An 18,968-nucleotide genomic window follows, 5' to 3' on the forward strand; every position below is an offset into this window, starting at 1 on the left:
AAACAAATAATTTCAGAAACACAGAGCAACTAAAAGGTCAAGCAGGGAACATTGCTTTTCGGATTAAGAAGAGACTTGATAATATATTAATTGATATTTCAATGACAAATCTGCCTCCAATTTTTAATTTTCCTCTTGAGTTTATAGTGTTTACATTAAAACAAAACTGCTTTTATGCATTAGTGCCAATGGCTAATCTTTCCACTAAATGCCAAAAAAGAAAATGCTCTGGCAGTCAATAGAGACAAACCCATCTTCTTTGTTTTCTCTTTGTCCAATCACTTGCAAATAGTTTTATGGGTCTACAGAATACAAGGTGATGAGATTTCTGACCATGAGAAAGGAGTTTCACAATTTACAAATATAAATCTTGGAAAGTTATGCTAAACCACGGAGGAAATGTTTAAACAATGACAAAGTCCCTTTTCTTCTTCTTCTTCTTTAAGGATTTAAATTTCTTTTTAATAATTCTTATTTCCCATGGTAAAATTTTATTGTAGACCACAACTTAATTTCATTACTCCCTAGAAACACCCTAGCTTCAAAGGTGGCCTCAAAATTTGGCTGGGAGTTTGTTGTTGCCTTTGTTTTTAGGTAGCCACTACTTTTATGTCCCTTTTATTTACTTCTTTTTTACCTTAAAGATACAGACCTTGAGGGGAATAAATGAGCAAATCTAAAGTGTGTTTAAAACATGTTCTTAATTGTTTCTGTATGTCTCTCTGGAAAGAAGGACTTTTTCAGAGAAAAACTAGTCACAAACATTACTGGTAGATAGAGTCCATCTGGAAAAGTGTATAAAAATCACATAGTTTAGTCCTGGCAGGGGTTGATGATCTGGCCCTACTTTTTCAGATGAGGAAACTGAGGCCTTTTAAGGGTCTTGGGGAGTTTCCAGGTGCTGGCTGAGTGGGGTCCATAGTCCAGGTTTCCAATGCCTAATCCAGGGAAATAGTTCACAGCCCCACAGAATGCAAAAAGCCTCCTATTGACTGTGACTCTGAGGAGACTGTTGGTTTAGGAAAATTCTAACACCAGGGAGCATTCTTTGTTAAAGAAGATTCCGAGTAATAAATCTACTTTACAAGCATATGTGCTGTTCAATGGCAGGAAATATAGAGTAAGTAGCACAGCAATGAGGCCAGTCATGGGAGAGAGTTTAAAAAAAAAAAAAAAAGGACTTTTAATGGGGACTTTTTGAATTCCTAAATCAAATGATTCCCTTTCCTCCCCAAAAGGGGCAAATCACCCATCAGTAAACAACATAATGGACTCCCCAATTCTCAGAAATCATAGAAAATGGACCAAATAAATAAGTTATAAAGTAAGAAGAGAATGATAGAAATTTGGAAATAGGTGCAAGTTAGCTAAAGAATTTTCATCTTAGACCTGATTAGTGGGAGCTTAGATATTTCATTACAACAAAAGCCTTGAAAGAGTTAGAAATGGATAATGTAAAATGGGCAGAAAACTTAAGGTACCTACTCCAGGTAAGCTAAGGCAGAGAAGAGAAGCCCCACAAACGAGATATGGGAAGTGTGGTGTTAGGGACCTCCAGAAAGCGCCAGCCAGATGAGGGCAAACCACTTCTTGCAAGGAAAGTACTTTCCTGTGTCACTAGAAGACCCATCTCAGCTGTCCTGGAGGCGTCTCCATGAAGAATGGACTAGAGAACAATTCAATAATACATAACAAAATGGAAAATGTGTAGAGCCTCCATCCAGCAATTCAACACCACAGGATTTAATCTATAGATATACTCACAAATACACACCACATACCCACATAAGCATGTATTCCAGTGCTGTTGTGTAATTACAAAGAAGGAAATGACCTAAATGTCCATCCACAGGGACTGGCCAAGTAAGGAGATGTCTGTATGAAGGGTAGGAGATAGAGATACATATGGGCTGCTATGCAGAGGAGTGTGTAGAACCTGTTACCTCCCATGTAAAAACCTGGGCATGTACTTATGTTCATGTAAACAATTTCCAGAAGGCTACATAAAGAGCCGTTATCTTTGGTTGTCTCAATGTCTTAGGAAATAACAATAGTGGCAATAATATCATCTGTCTCTCAATAGAGCTTATATATGCTCTTTACCTGAATTAACAGATTCAATCCTCATGGCACTTCTCCATGGTAGGTATTGTGCTCTCCGTATTTTGGACAAGGAAACTGAGGTATAGAGGGTTTCAGTAACTTGTCTACACTCTCCCAGGCCTCAGTGGAGGGGCTGGGCTTGAATCCAGGCAGTTTGCCTGCAGTCTGTACTCCTAATCATTACACCATGAAATTTCCTTTTCATTGTATATCCTGCCTAACTATTTGAATTGTTTCAGTTACCATATTTATGGTTTTATTTTTTCAGTAAAAAGGAAAAAATACAAACAACAACTAATTAAAAAAGAAACCAGTTGTCTCCTCAGACCCCCAGAATGTAATGTAGAAGGCCCATAAGAAGGGGGCAGCAGTGCTGGGAGGGGCCCAGCGTGAGGAGATGTGGAGGGGAGGGTGTCTGCCCAGCACCGGGGTATTGTGGAGGGCACGCACCTCCATGGGGAGCAACTTGCCCCTCTACAAGCTGCGGTTCATTTCTTTGATTACCACTCTCTCTCTTGGCGGAAGGTTTGCTATTTTGAATCCTGCTGCAGGACATGCAAAAATTTGCCTTATGTAGCTAGTTTCATTGACTTTTGGCTCTTCTTTCATGTGGCCAGTGGTCAGAAACCTCTTCTTTTTTTTTTTCTTTTTTTTTTTTTTTTTTTTTTTTTTTTAGAAACCTCTTCTTCCCTGTAGAGGTAGTGGGGGCATTTGACCTTCTTATGCCAACCAATGACCCCAAGAGAGTTGACTCTAAGAGAGACTGCTGGTACATGTCAGGTGGAGCAAAGGCAGTACACCTGGTCAACCCGCCTGATGTCAGAGTAAAAGCAGGAAAGGGTGCCCTGGTGATGAGTGACACAATCATACATGCTGCTGTGATTCTGGGTTCACCAAGCCAGACAAGGAAGATGTCCTGTCCTCTTCCTAGACACCCATTTTTCTCTCTGGTTTGATATACTACAAAGCTGAAGCAAAATCCTCTTGAAATTTTACGATAGAATACTGAAAGTTCACATTGGTACTGTGACTTCTGTGTATGCCCCTGAGCATTGGAGATAATCTCACTGGCTTTCAGGTAGGATTAGGCTGGTGGAAATTCCTGAGAAATGTCCCCAGCTCGTTTGTTGGTAGGATCAAGGAAGATAGGGTGGGAAAGGCAGGGAGGACAAATTGTCGAGCCCATGGAGAGCAAGGTGACAGGTAGGCTGGGATTGGCTTCCTTGGAGCTTTGTGGGTCATAGTGCAGAGTTACGGTGGGAGCTGCAGGAGGGTCTTAGCAGATCGGTGATAAGACCAGATTTATGTTTTCTAGAAGGCCACCCTGGCAGTTGTGGAGGAGGAACAGTTGGGGAAAGAGTGGAATCAGAGCATTTGGGAGGCTGTGTGATATCCTAGGTGAAAGACGCGGTGGCTACTGTGGCAGGAGCTGGGTTTTGGGGTGGTGAGAAGTGGATGGACATGGGGTAGGTTTGGGAGTAGAGCCGTTAGGATTTGCTAATATGGGAGAATGGAGTGAAAAGGAAGCAAGGCAGACAACTGGGCATGTGGACGTACCACATACATAAGACCAGGCAGACTCTGGAAGGGTCGAATTGAGGGACGGAAGAGGAGGAACGAATCTGTTCTATTTGGGTCCTGTTCAGTTCAAGATGACTATTTGACAGTCAAGAAGAAATGCCAAACACGGAGCTGAGAAGATCAGAGCTAGAGACAAGATCTGAGAGAAAGAGATCAGAATTACGCAGGGTTACGAATGACCGACTGTCCCAAACATCCATAGCTCACACAACGACAAGACTTCTTTCTCTCCCACCTAGCTGTCATTTGGAGGAGGTGTGTCAGGGATGCTATGGGTCCCCACAGTGCCATCAAGGACCCAGGCACCTGTCTTCCTGCTTTATCATCTTCAGCGTGTGGCTGCTCTCCTCAAGGCCATCCATGGTCTAGGATGAACCGTGGACCTCTCCCCATTACTTCCACGCTCTAGGCGGCAAGGAGGTGAGGGAAAGGCACAAAGCTGGGCCTTCAGTTGACTCGGTGCCCTTTGAGAAGTCTTCTTCACATTCCCCCTTGCATCTTGTTATCCAGAACTTATTTATATGGCTGCAGGGGGATGTGGGAAACATAACCTCTTCATGGGTGCATTGCCTCCCTTAGTAACATCTGTCACTAATCTTCTAGATAATGGGTACAGTCTCTGCTATAGAATCATCAGAGTATAAATGGTATTTCTGGCCATGATGTTGGATAATGACATGGTCAGAGAGGGGAGGGCCAGTTACAGGGGTAGCATAAGCAACTGCAAAATGCCTCCGGAACATGGAAACATGAAACACAGGAGCTTGGCTTGGCTTGAATAAATCTTTCTGTGTCTTATTCCTTGGCCTTGTGTTGTTAATACCCCTTATTTTCCCTTCTCCTGTTGACCCATTTCACACTTACACAATTTTGTTGTGTTTTATATGGACCCTTTCTAGAACAAGACTGTGTGCCAATAAATAAATCTTTGACCCGTCTTCCTCTGGTAGAACAGGGAAAAAAGGCAACAGAAATAGAGAAAGAGAGGCAGAGGGAGGGAAAGACCAAACTTGGAGCAAAGTGAGTGGTTGAGACTTTCTCTGGGCAGAGGGGAAAGGAATCCCTTGTGAAGTGTCTATGTAGATGTGTCCTTTTTGAAGTGTGGAGTCCAGATTCAGACTCTCAGAGCTTCTCTTGAACCACCTGCTTCCTGGGGTCTGTCCAAAGAGATGATCAGGGGATAGCACTTGACTAGGAGTAACAGTTACGTGGGCAGTGGTTGTTGGCAAAGGGCATGCATTTTTTCTTGATTAGCTGTGACCAGTGGTTTGCATCTCACAGCAGAACCTCTTAATAATGGAAACAGAGGAGAGCTCCACATGTGTAATTATATAAAGAACCTTGTGATTCTGGCCATGGCAATGATCTGTGCTCCTGACCTCCTCCTCTGTTTTCACCGATGGTAGCTGGAACTGAGGCACCAGGGTCCAGGTGGGTGCCTAGAATAACTCTATACGTATATAAGAAGTTAGGACATACTCTGAAGTCAAAGAAAGATGTAGGAAGCACATAGCCTCATTTGAAATACGCTGTGCCTTCCTCAAATCTTGCCTCAAGGACACCATTAGTAAATTCTGCAAATGAAGGATCCTGTTTTGATCCTGTGATTTTGGGGGCAGAACAAGTCACCTCAATTGCATTGGGGCCCAGGGAACCCCCCAAAACCAGAATGACTAGGCTATAACTGAAGTCATGGACTGCTGGAGCTGGAACCAGAGAGGGGCCTGGGTATTGGGGGAATCAGCCGTTTTTAAGCCTCACACTCCTTTCTCCAAGGCAATGATGGAAGGGCCACCACCTGGACCATGCGAGTACATGCAGTACAGCTGTGCAACTGTCAAAGAGCATCCTTGCCTCTGACAGGTGTGACCCCCATGCCCAGGCTCAGGTGAGTGTCCTTGCCGTGAGGGCAACTTTGGCTCTTACCTACTTCACATCCCCTACCTGTCACGGATTGGGGCTGTCCTGATGCATCAGGTCTTCAGAGTGGCAGACTCTGGCATAGAATTCATCATGTTGAATATTTATGGAGAGTGCACTTGAGCTCATCCCCAGTGGATGGGAAGGGGCAGATGCAGGCAGAAGGAGTCAAGCTGCAATGAAGTCCATTGTCAGCTTTGGCCAGCCCCACAGGGAGCTACAATGGTTCTCTCAAGTTGGACCAACATGGTCAGGCCTGTGTCTCCCCCACTGGGTGTGGGCTGCCCTGGAAAGGGTGTGATTTGGGGTAAGGCCATTCTCTGCAGCTGAGGTGATCTCTGAAGTGGCTGAAGCTGACACTCAGCACCAGTACTCCCAGCCGCAGGGTAACAGGTCCTTCATTGAAGAAGGATCTAGAAGGCCCCTCACCTCACCCCAAGGCTATTCTTTAAAATCCTATATTTTTCTTTAAAACTGTCTTTGATATTAAGTTTAATCAGATATCAGCAGTATACTAATATACAAGGGGTAGAGAAAAAAATCACTTTTCCACAAATTGTCTTAGGTCTTGGGTTCCCTTGGAAAAGCCAAGCCTTATGATGATACTCAGAGAAAGCTGTCTTATTCTAGTCTTGGACTGGACCTTTCAGTTCTGACCCCAAATTAAGCATGATGCTAAAAGAAATGTTCAGAAAGGGTTAGGAGGGGCAGAGTTCACTGGCTGCCCTGGTGCTGGCTCTCACAAGGGAACCCACTCCGCATGGGGTCTCTGTGGGCACATCCAGTTTATCAACCACTGTCTTAGTTGCCTACATTGGCTCTGAGATAGTCATGCTGGGAAGTTTTCACAGGGATCCCATATTCAGCCTCAGGGGAGAAAGCCCAGTGAGAGACACAAAAAGGAAGTTGGCGAAGGGGCTCTAAAGGGAGGTGTGGTTGCCACTGCTTTATTCTGGGTGGCTAGGGATAGGATCCCTGGAAATATAGGTGGGGGATGAGGCAGGGTATTCTCATGGTGAAGCTCTGGATTTGGGGCCAGACCCCCTGGTCAACCTCTGGCCCTGCTGTGCATTAGCTCTGAGGCCTGGGAAAAGTTACTTAACCGCCCCATGCCTCGGTTTTCCCATCAGTGAGATAAGGAGTAATAACCTACTTCACAGGGTGCCTGTCAGGATCAACACATGTGAATCACTTAGTAAAGGGCCCAACACATAGTCGGCTCAGGAGATACAGCTCTGAGAAGATGGAAGGCAGGAAGGATCCTGCCGATTTGGGGTCAAATCAAGGCCAGTTCCTCCTACACAGAGCAGTCTTTATTGGAAGAAAGCTGCCCATGGATTCAACCTCAAACAAACTTCTGGGAAGTTTTCAGATGCTTCAATGTGATTGTTTATTTGGTTAGAAGTGATCCGTAAGGCAAGTTTTACTCTTATAAACAGAGCAATTTTCAAGGAGTTTTGGTTTTTATTCTTGGAAAAAAGTGTTTTATATGCTACAGAGAGGCAAACAATGATACATACCCCGAATCAAGGACACTAATTGGTGAACCTGAAAGACTCAGCCCCAAAATTGCTTTTTTACTGAATTACTTTCTTAAGCAAAGTTTGGTTTTAAGCAATGTTTAACAAACCAATTTGAGCAGGAACAGAACTCCTGTGAACATAAGAGGTGGGATTTTCATACAGTAAAAAACAGCATAGTTTAATAGTTAAAAGCTGTTCTCTTGAATTCAGCTGCCTGGGTCTGGTCCTCACTTTGCCTGACACTGGCTGTGTGATCTTGGGCAGGCTACCTAACCTCTCTGAGCCTCCGTGTGTCTCAAATATGAAATGAGACTCTAAGAGTAGAACCTCACCCATAGCTTGTGGTAAGACTTGAAGAGGGCAGTGTGCATAAAGCGCTTATCACAGTAAACCTTCATTAATTAGTAAAGTGAGTAGAGTAGCAATACGTATAACAAAAACCCAAACAAACATACGTGCCTTTTAAAAACTCCATTTGCACTCCACACTAGGAGGTATCACATAGGCAATGCCGCAGTAGCAAAATCCTCCACGTCTCAGGGGTATAGGAGACAGAGACTGAAAGAGATTGAGGAGCATGGGGGCAGAGAGAGACAGAGAGAGACAAAGAGAGTTCCCTGTCAGACCTCACGTCTAGCACACACTGGTGGTGGGCAGAGCTGTCTCTGGGGCTGCAGGTGCAGCAGCGGGAAGGGGAGGTGGAGAAGTAGGCACTGCCTCTCGAATGTTTCCACCTAGAAGTGACACATGCCACTTCTGCTCCTGTCCCACCAGCCAAAGCAAGCCCTCTCTCCCTATGAAACCTCCGGAGAATTGTAGCATGCACTAGATACCCCACACCCAAGAATGCGTGCCGAGCTCCCCTGACAACATTGCAGGTGATTTCTGCAGCCCAGGAGGTGTGAAACGCAAGTCCCCCTCAGATAGAGGACGCCAGTCTCTACCAGTGATTCTCATAGGCCCCCAGTTCACTGTTCTGCCCCAGAACACATCTGTGTGGTTTTGTAAAAAAAAAATTTAAACAGTTATTTATGCCTATAAAGTCATAAAATGTCTTTAAAACCTGTTCAATAGGCAACATGTTTAGTGATACCCTAGAATTCTAATTTTTTACTCTAATTTTATTAGTATGTGGTCTACCCTGTTAGAAAGAAAAGAAATGCTGAGAACTCAATGCCAACAGATTCGAATTTAACACTTAAAGCAAAACATAAATCTAGATAGTCTAGCAATTAGCTCTATAATTTTTACTTTGTATTTATTTATTTATATATTTGAGAGAGAGAAAGAGAGAGAGTGCTCACACACAAGTGGTGAGGGCAGAGGGTGAGGAAGCAGGTTCTCTGCTAAATAGGGAGCCCGAAGTAGGACTCAATTCCAGGATCCTGAGGTCATGATCTGAGTTGAAGGCAGATACTTAACCAACTGAGCCACCCAGGTGCCCCCTCCCTTTTACTTTTTAAGACTCATCTTAAATCCTCTTAATTTTTAGGTTTTACATAATGAAGATGTCAAACACACTCCAAAGTAGAGATAATAGTGCAATGAATCCCTTTAGACAAAGACTTGATATCATTTCACCAGTGCATACTTCTGTACGTATCTCTAAAAAATGGACTTTTAAATTTTGGGGGGACTTTTTTTATATAACCACAATGCCATTATCACACATAGCAATTCTTGGGGTCATCTTATACCCAGTCTGTGTATAAATTTGCTCAACTGTCTAAAATTTCTTTTTGAAGTTGGTTTATTCTAAGTAGGATCCAGATTACTTTTGGTTGTGTCTCTTAATTCTCCTCTAAAGTAGAGAAGGCCCTGGGTCTCCCTCATGCATGGACTGATTGCAGAAACTTGGCCATTTGTCCTGTGGAAGGTCCCACTTTCTCGATTTGTCTGCTTCCTTTCTTGGGTGTCATTTACTTTGTCCTTTTAGGCTTGTCTTTCCTGCCTAAGGAAGTTGGCTCTAGAGGTTTGATTTGGTCTAGAATCACCTATCTTGGAGCTTTCATAGGTAGTGTGGGTGGTACACATGGCAGCCCAACAGTAGGTGCCTGATGCCATGTTACCCACTCATGTGGTCTTCAATCAAGCAGCAGGGGCAAGTGGTCATGACCCAAGTCTTCCACTGCCAAGTTCCTCATTAGCCCTTCATCTTGTTTGACTGTAGTTGGATCAATCTTTTCATCAGAGGTTACAACAAGCTGTTTTTAAGAATTCATTAGCTTTTCACATTGATTAGATTCCTTCATCAAGTGATGTTTCCCTTATCAGTGAAGGCTATTTCATTATCCTCAAATATAATTAGTGCATAGGTGTTTAATTATTTCCGTTTAAGTGCTCATCTTCAAAGTAAGGATTTGGTGCCCTACCTAACTCCAGTGATGTCCTAAGAAATTTTTTGGTTTTTAATTTTGTTTTATTTTGTTTTGGCTTTCTTAGTGGGGGGATGAAAGACTGTCTCTTGATGATGATAATGATGATGATGAACTCTTGTTTTGTTTTTTTAATGTATTCAATGTGTTTTAATCAATGGCATTCACTAATCTTTTTTATTCTTATCCTGCCCCATCTTTGGCCAATGGGAGTCCTTTGGTGTTGACTCCTGTGTCTTTTTCATAAGACTCAAAGTCTCCGCTTTCTGATGTTACTACACACCACATCTCAGCTCCTCTTGTAGATTTTCTGCCTAGACTTGGACATAGTCATTCCTCCAAAGAGTCCTGCTTCCTTCTAGTGCGTCTATTTATTACATTTTAAAACACAAAATACATGTCTCTTTCTGTTCATCAGCCTGGACATGAAAGATAGCATCTGTTCCTACAGCACCCCTCCCCAAAGCCTCTTGCACAGTGGCTGTACTTTATCCTGAAGGACTGGAATAGACGATGTTTTGTGGTCCCCTCAGAAAGCCCCGTTGCATTCCAAATGTGTAAATAATTTTATTCTTGCATCTCTGATGCAGCTGTGAATCTGATAGTGAGATGTAAAATAAGGCAGGAGCTAATCAAAGAGAGATGTGGAGGTACATGCTCATGGGACATTGGAGGTCAAGGGAGCATGAGACTCAGGTGAGGAGTCAAAACATAAGGTGGCAGCAGTTCCTTCTCTGAACACGTGTGCTGGCCCTGAGGGACTGTTCCCTTTCTCTGGGGACATCACCCTCTTGGAAAGAGACAACACAGCTTCTAGAAGGATTCCTAGGGAGCAGAGAAGGAGAAAGGGGACCCCTGACTGAGATCCGCTGAATATACCCAAACCATCAGTGTGACATCAGACACAGACCCTGTTGGGTTCACACCCACTAGGAACCAGTGACTCGGGAGACCCACTGTGCTTTGGAAAGTCAAGTAAGCTGAAGCAATGAATGAATAAGGGAATGTTCATGTCAAGTTCCCTTGAACCCAAGTAAGGGAAACTTTATACAAATTATAAATATCAATAAGCTAATTGTCAATTAAGTTCTTGGATCACTGGCTGCTTGAAATCCAGAGGAGAGCCCTTCTGAAATGCAGCATTGACTCTCCTAGATGGGCAAGGCCAGACAAAGATGGGATTTAACCATTCGGGTTCTCACTCAGCCCAGCAGATTATGTGTCAGAGAAATGCAACATTGACTTCTTCTCTTGGACTTTGCATTGGGAGCGGGAGAATCCTCACTCCACAGCTGCAGTGCTAGGATAGACTGAGGATTCAGAATCTAGCTAAATTTATGCTCTGGGCTGCCGTCCATCGGCTGAACCACGTTGTTCAATTAGCAGATCTCTCCTCTGTAAACCATGAGACCTAGTGCATGGTGTATTTGAGCCTTTGCCATCCAAATCATTTTTATAAGGGCAGTCACTGCTCAGTGTTCTGCAAGTCATTTCCCTTGCTTAAGACCATACAAGGTTAGGGTTTGTGTCTACTGCGTCTCCAAGGTTCAGCTAGCTAGGTCCTGCAGGATTTCACATACAATTCAGAGGAACCCAGAGTTCTGCTGTTCCCGGGAGAAGAAATGTGAGCAAATAAAACCTGTGGTTGACATATGGGAGAAACGGACGGGGAGACTGAACTCTCTCTGAGAGTTTGTCCAGGTGGGCTTTGTAACATGCTTTGCTCCAAAATTTCCTGTTCGGGCAAAGCCCAGATATTTTCAACGGGCAGAAAGTTGGCAGAGAGCCCCGCCCCCGGCGCCCCCTGAATGACAGGCCCGGCTGATGTCATGTTATGTGTGCCTGTGACAATCTGTCTTCTGAGAGCACAGAAACAAGCCCGAGATGGTTTTGAGATAAGCACATTCAGGGTGCACTGATTTGCAGTGTTTGTGATTGCAGTGCTCCTGGGGACTGAGATCCAAGGAGAAAACAGCACCTGGCAGCCTCTGGGGGGTGGGGTGGATTTTGTGCCCTTGGGTGATCATTTGTGTTTCTACCACCTGTACCCATCTCCCTCCTCCTTCCCCTTCAAGTCCTCCCCACCCCACCCCACCCCACCCCAGGAAAATAACTGCCAAGTTTGAGCAGGGGCAGCTTCTAGTAGATCCTAGAATACAGGTCCTAGAATATGTCTAGGGGAGTACAGAGACCGCAGGAGTGGCAGAGATCTCCCTGGCGGGGGTGCAGGTGGTAATGGGGAGGCTTTTTAGAGAGGGGGCCCCCATCCCCACATTGTCCTGTCAGAAATATACTTTAGGAGACAACCAGGAAAACGTTCTCATTTTACAAGTGTAAGATGCACTTTCAGCTGGTAGAAGGCCTCCACTCCTACGTCGCTAAGAAATTACAAGCATGTGGAGCAAACAGCTGTAGAGATGGCTTCCTAGCTAGACTCCTTGACCTTGCTTTGTCCCCATGCAAGAGGCAAGTCGCAGCTGACGCAGCTGGCACCTTCGCCTGCCATGTAAATGCCCCAATTGCCCTGCATTCTATTCTGGAAGCTTTCAGAAGGGTTCAGGGGCGCCCGAGGAATGTGGAAGGAATGCCAAGGCTTGCTTCAGACTCCTCTGGAAGGTCAGTGATATCCAGCACAAACCCAGCTCTTCACAGCCTTGCCTTTTTGTCACTTGGTTTCTTTTCGGGCCCCCACCTGGGCTGGAGGCAGAATTAAGTGCTAGTGGCCAGAGGCCTGTTTCACCACTTGCTTCCCAGGGCTCAAGACTACACACCCCTTAGGAGTGTGCTTGGAGCACCAGGCAGCCCGGGACACACATGGGGCAGGGCCCGCAGGGGGCCTGGGTGCGTGCTCAGCAGGATCTGGCGTCTGGTGCCCAGGTTCAATCTCATCTCCTGTACTCATCTACTCATCTCTTCTCTCTTCTGGCCTGATCCACATGGGCTGTTTCTCCCCCCAATCTGCTCCCAGTCTTGCATTTTGCGGCTTCTCTCCCTTCCCCTTCTCCCGGTTCCTGCTTTTTCCTCCGTTCCTCTCTCTCCCTGTGATCTCTTGAGCCTGCACCACCTTTAACCCCCAGGCCACTTAATCAGTCAGTTCACTGGGCACCTACTGTATGCGAGGACTGTTCCCAACACTGCCTTGGGAAGAAGACAGAAAAATCCCAGACCTCCAAAATGGATGTGGTGGGGAGATGGTGCGACATGTTGTCCCCAAGGAAGTGGAGAGGTGGATATGATGATTTTTGATAACTGAGAGATTCAGTAAAGAAGATAAATGAGAGAAATGTGACAGAAAGGGACAGTAGGGAGAGGACCACTGTTTCAGACAGTTTGGTTATGGAAGGACGTTTTTGAGAAGGTGATATATATACTTCAGACTTGAATATTTAAAAGGAGAATATTGTAGGAAGATTTGGGAGAAGATATGTAAGTACAAAGGTCCTGAGGCAGCAGGGAGCACACTGTATCTGAGCCAGTGTGATTGGAGCTGCAAACCTACAGTACAGAGGTAGAAAATTCATTTCTAAAAGTTGTAATCTGGGGCGCCTGGGTGGCTCAGTTAGTTAAACATCTGGCTCTTGATTTTGGCTCAGGTCACGACCTCAGGGTCCTGAGATCAAGCTTACACACAGAGTTTGGAGCCTGCTTAGGATTCTCTCCCTCTCCCTCTGTCCCCCTGCCCCACTTGCACATGTGCACATGTGCTTTCTCTCTCTCTCTCTCTCTCTCTCTCTCTCTCTCTCTCTCTCAAAAATAAATAAATAAACAAAAGGTGGTCATAAGCAAGTGCTTGGGGTTGATTCTGGAAGTTTCTAAACAAGTGAGTGGTGAGGTAATGTTCATGTCTTAGAAAGCTTCTGTCAGTGCAGAGAGGAGGCACCGGTGGCCAGGTGTAGCCCAGGGCTAATGGGGGTGAAGCCACTAGTGTAGCAGAAGAGGGGCTAAGGAGAGCACAGATTTGCGGTACATTTGGGAATTGGCTTGGATGAGGCAAAGGGATGAAGAGGCAAGATTTCCTTTTTTGTTCCTCCCCTCTCCTCCTCCCCAATTGACTGGTGCCATATACTAGGCATAGTGGGTCTGAGGTGGGGAGAAATCAAGAGATGTATCTTGGCCACCACCACAGCCAACTCATAAGGCAACTTGGTGGGTATTAGAAAGGCCGTGGAGTATGCGGCCAGGTAGCGGCTCCAGGGTGCAGAGTGGTATGGAGAGGGATGCTCCGTCCAAGTTGGCTGGGGAGAGAGAACTTTGGAGAAGCTCTGACAGAAAAGGGAGAGAGAAAGAGGGGGTGGGTCTGGGTGGGCTTTTTAAAGATGGGTGATCTTTTAAAAAGCAGCTCTCTATGCACGGAGATGGTCCAGGAGTGAGGGCGGAATTGACGATTCCAGAGAGGTGCAGAGGTGCGGGGTGCAAAGAAGGGTGGCCCCTGGTGCTGAGTCCACACGGCCACCGGCAGCGGCCCCTCTCTTCTCAGTGGCGGCAGGCAGAGCGACGAGAGGGAATATGAAGTAGAGACCTCAGGCTCGGGAAGGGACAGGCCCGGCGGTGCAGGAGGACTGCGGCTGGGGTGCGGGCTCCGCGCAGCCTGCGGCCCCTCCAGCGGGCAGTGGGAAGCAGGAAGCAGGCCACGGAGGGAGGCGAGCAGACCTGAGGGTGTGCAGGAGCATGGTCAGAGCAAAGGACACAGCCTCTTACGGGAGGAAAAAGGAAAGGCCTGAAGTAAACAGAGGAGAATATAATTATAATCTCTGGGCAAACAAGACCTTTCTTCGCTAGGCCACAAAAGCAGAAAGTATTAAAAGAGGACTTTTTACCCAAACAGTATACCTATAAAAGATACCGTAATGGAAATCAAAAGTCTCATAAAAGGGGACTTCTTGAAGCGCTTACTAAATCCAGGCCCTATAGTAAGAAGTTTATAGGCATTCTTCTCGATTAATCCTCAGTACTGCTGCTCTAGCACAAGCTCAGGACTTAAACTGGAAAAGCCCATGCATTTAACCTTGTTTTAAGGTTTCCTCACACCTGGCAAGAATATTTACAAAACATAGATGGCAATTTAGAAAGATTGAATACCCACTGAATTTTAGAAGCTTCTATAAATCAGTAAGGAAAAGAACAATCCAACAGCAAGAGAAGCAAGGAGCTACCAAAAACAGCTCACAAAAGAAGGAAATCCAAATGACTAATAATCACATGCCCCTCATCCCTGGGCATCAGGAAGATATAATAAAGCAAATTACAATGATAATAAGTCCCTATTAGTTTAACAAAGATGACACGCATACTGGCAGCCCTGCTGTCAGTTTTTATTTGAACAGAGTTTAAGTTGGTGTGCCTTTGTAACCAGCGACTTGGCAACATTGGAGGCTCTTTTCTCCCAAGAATACCTCTTGAGAATTTATTTTATGGAAATCAAGCATCCAAAGATATATCTTCAAAGATTTCTGTTATTTCATTATTTGTTATTGAAAAAATGGAAATGGCACAAATGGCCACGAATAAGGAATTAGTGACATAAATTGTGGGAAACAACGAAATAAAAGGGAAAACTTAAAAATATTGCAGTTGAAGCCAAAGAACTGACCTGTGGAAAAGTCTGTAATGTACTCCTTTGTGAATAAAGGAAATTTTGTACGTAGACTTCTCCTCTTTAGCCAACTAGGTACTTGTTTGCATAAGGGAAAAAAAGTATACAAAACTGTTCCTGTTGTTCGGGGTGCAGCATGAGGGGAGGCTTTCACTTTTGTTTTCTCTATTTCATTACAGAATTATATGATGATAAAGAGATGGCATTTTTCTAGCCATAGAAAAGGGAATAAAGTGTCTTATAATTAAGACAGATCCTTCAGGATGGGAGTTCCCTTTTGTCAATTTTTACCAATCTCCTTTCCTCCCTTCCTCCCTTCCTCCCTCCCTTCCTTCCTTCCTTCCCCCTCTCTTTCTGATGATTCCTCTGCTGGCTCAGGTGCGTGGCTGCATGCCACCCTGTAAAGCCTCCAGCTGTGTCACCTGTGAGGGGCCCTACCTGACAGGTGTTCTGTCCCTGGCCCCATGCCCAGCACAGCCCCAAGCACAGCAGCAGCCGCAGCCTCACTTACTACCTCCTGTTGGGCCGCAGATTCAATGTTGTTTGCTAACACATCTGTTTTTGCTCACTCTTGGGAGGAGCGTGGCTCACAGCAACACTTGCTCGACCCACTGTGAGTGGAGAACTTATCACACCGAATGCTCAAGGTAAATTTGTTGAAGGTTCACAGAGACCTCTGGGTAGACAGAGATGTACATTTGCGTCAGCTGCTTATCTGGTGCTCAGCACAGAAGTCACAGCGTACAGGGTCCATAAACGGAAGAATGAATGGAGGAACAAATGAATGAATGGCAAAGTATTTCATAGAACATTTGCGGTTGCTGAAAGGTTCAACATTCAAAGCCATCATGCAGAAGACCCTTGCTACTCAAGTGTTTGTGGTGTGAGGACCAGCAGCATTGTTATTGCATGGGAGCTTGTTAGGAATGCAGGATCTTGGGGGCACCTGGGTGGCTCAGGCAGTTGAGCATCTGACTCATGGTTTCTGCTCAGGTCATCATCTAGGTTGTGGGATCGAGTGCCATGTCAGGCTCTACGCTCAGCAGGGAGTCTGCTTGAGTTTCTCTCTCCCTCTCCCTCTGCCCCTCCCCTTACTCTCTCTTGCAATAAATAAAATCTTTAAACCAAAAAGAAAAAGAAAGAAAGACAGAGAGACAGACAGGATCTTGAGTACCACCTCCCAACCTGCTGTATCAGATCTGCATTTGGACATGAGTCTCACTAACATATGCATGTTGAAGTGTGAGAAGTTCTGCTTTAGAGAAAAAGTATCTGCCTTTAAAAATATATATATTTCCAGGCTTCATGTTCTCCCTACCCTCCTAAAGTCCAAATTATAGGTCTTTAGAAGTTTTGCTTCAGAATAGCCCAGAAGAAAAGGCCCCAGATAATGGCAAACTTTTGCCAGCCAGGAGAGACTTTTCAGAGGGATTTTCTTTTTCATCAAGGATGAAATGTCTGTGTTCCCACTATGTGGCTGATCCTGCTTTAGCTTTGCCTGGTTTCCAGCTAACCCCAGGATGGTCAGGATTAAAGCAAGAAGGCCCCTCTCTTTAGGTGCGTGGAGCAAGCTGGCTGTTTGCCTTCCACCGCCTGTACCCGAAGCAAGGCCTGGAGGCCCTAGGAAGCCACCGGTGGTAGGGTGTTCTCCATCAGAGCTCAGCTGCCAAGGCCAAACGTGCCCTCTGTGCTGCTGGCCACACTCCGAAATCCCCATGAAATCAGCCACAGCCAGATGGCTCTTCACAGACAGGCGGGGCGGGCTCCGCAGGGGTGTCCAGGATTATGATCGAGGGGCCCTGGCAGGGAGGAGTGGAAAATGAGGTCCTGGTCCAAAGCCCGAGTTGTGGTTGTGAGTCCCTTACTGCTTTCCAGCAGAGCACTAACACACGTCGCTCCCAGCCAGGGTGCTGAGCCCGGCCTCCCAACCCTGAGACAGAGACAAAGACAGGCCCAAGCCAGTCTCTGCTGGGGGTGGCACCTTCCAGGGAGGAAGGTTGCTGTGGCTCTAGGGCAGGTCCATGGTGAATCTCAGGGACACCCGACTCCTGGGTTGAAGAGCTCTGGAGGTAGCTGCCCCCCATTGTCCAGCTCCCTGTCCCCATCCCAACCCCCACCGCCCTCTGCCTTTCTCATCCCATTTATTCCAGGGCAGACAGAAGCAAGCTGAGCTGGGCTGGGATTATTCTGCCTCCAGCTGCAGGAACTTGACTTTGTTACTGAGACGGTGCTGTCAGGGTAAAGATTCTAAAAAGATGGCCTCTTGGCCATCTTGAACTTATTGAATGAACTTAATGCCAGTCTGCCTGGAATAGCGGAGATAAGTATAATCCCATTTTAATTGTATCCAGGGTCGTCAGATAAAGTTGGAATTTGATAAAGAGGTAAAACACTGTTGCAACATGGGAAGTGTTTGGGGAGGCTCTGGAGCGTATTGTAGATCTACCACCTGGAAGTTCTCGCTAGTTCCACAAACGGAGCATTCCACAAATATTATTGCGTTGTTTCGGGTCCTGACCAAGGTAGGCCCAGGGGCTCTGCAACCAGTGACCTGAGCTCCTAGAAACTCAGCTTGTTGCTTGTTACTCACTCATCTGCTGGGGGAAATCTTGATAAATGGCAAGAATTCACTAGTTCTCCAAAAGCAAAAATGATTCTGGCACTCAGGATACCTCAGCCGTTGAGACGCAATGCTGTTCAGAAGCAAGCAGCCCTCTCCATGAGCCCTCAGAGAGGGCACTGCGTTCTCCCGCAGGTGACCGCTGGGGGGCGAAGAGTGGTGGCGGACCTGGAGGCAGGTGTGCCAGCAGGTGGTGGGCTCAGGGCAGATTCAGCTGTGCGGGTCATTTGAACTCTGCCCCTGGCTGACAAGCTGTGAGACTGGCCGACAAAGTTCTTTTCAATTCCTAGCTGCTTCTTCAGTGGTAAAATAAGAATAGTGATACCCTTTACAAGTTTGTTGATTAAATGAGGAACGTCCATAAAACACCAAATTATGTACCTGTCACACTGCTGCTGCCAGTGAAATTAGTTCTCTTTATTAGCATCGGAGATTCTCCGTGGAGATGTGAGAGAAAGAAATGGGATAGCACAATGATTTTTTTTAACCTACATCCCTCTATCCCTCTAACTCCTCACCTGCCCCAAGTCAGGTATTCAGAAGTGCCTCCCTCCGACCTCCCCCCACACCCAGGTCTTGGAAAATCATGGCCATGTGTACGTGTGCCCCTCATGGGAGTAGCTATTTCTCAGAAGCGCAAGCTCTCCTTGGAGGAGAAACATGCTAATTTCCAACCCCCTGCATGGTATGGATGCATGTCCCAGATGTGCACCCCAACCCCCAGAAGTGCTTTGGCTTCAGGAGAGGACTGAGTGAGGGCGGGAGTTAGTGGCAGGTAAATCAGACTCATTGTAAAATTGGGGCAAGAGAGAGAGAGACCACAAGAAGGAGACATAAGCATCAGACCATTGATATGTACACTCTCACTTTCTCTCTCTGATGCTACATCATTTATTTTGTGGATGATATACCTGATGCTTTTACAGTGGAAACTCTTCCTTCACTGGCCATTAGACTGTGTAATGATTTTCTAAATGATCTCAGCAGAAACCCCAATTTTACATGAGCCAAATTTTCCCCACAGGATGCTATCTTGAAAAACATCTGTCCATTGGTATTCCTGGATATGAGCTTTCAAAGCCACCATTTTCATATATCACAAATATTTAGAAAAAAATTTAGAAGCATTTAAAAAAATCTGTAAATCTTTACTTTTCATCTTTTTATTTTTTAAAGATTTTATTCATTTATTCATGAGAGACACAGAGAAAGAGGCAGAGACATAGGCAGAGGGAGAAGTAGGCTCCTCACAG

Source organism: Canis aureus, chromosome 5 (assembly GCF_053574225.1).
Source record: "Canis aureus isolate CA01 chromosome 5, VMU_Caureus_v.1.0, whole genome shotgun sequence".
NCBI lineage: Eukaryota > Metazoa > Chordata > Mammalia > Carnivora > Canidae > Canis > Canis aureus.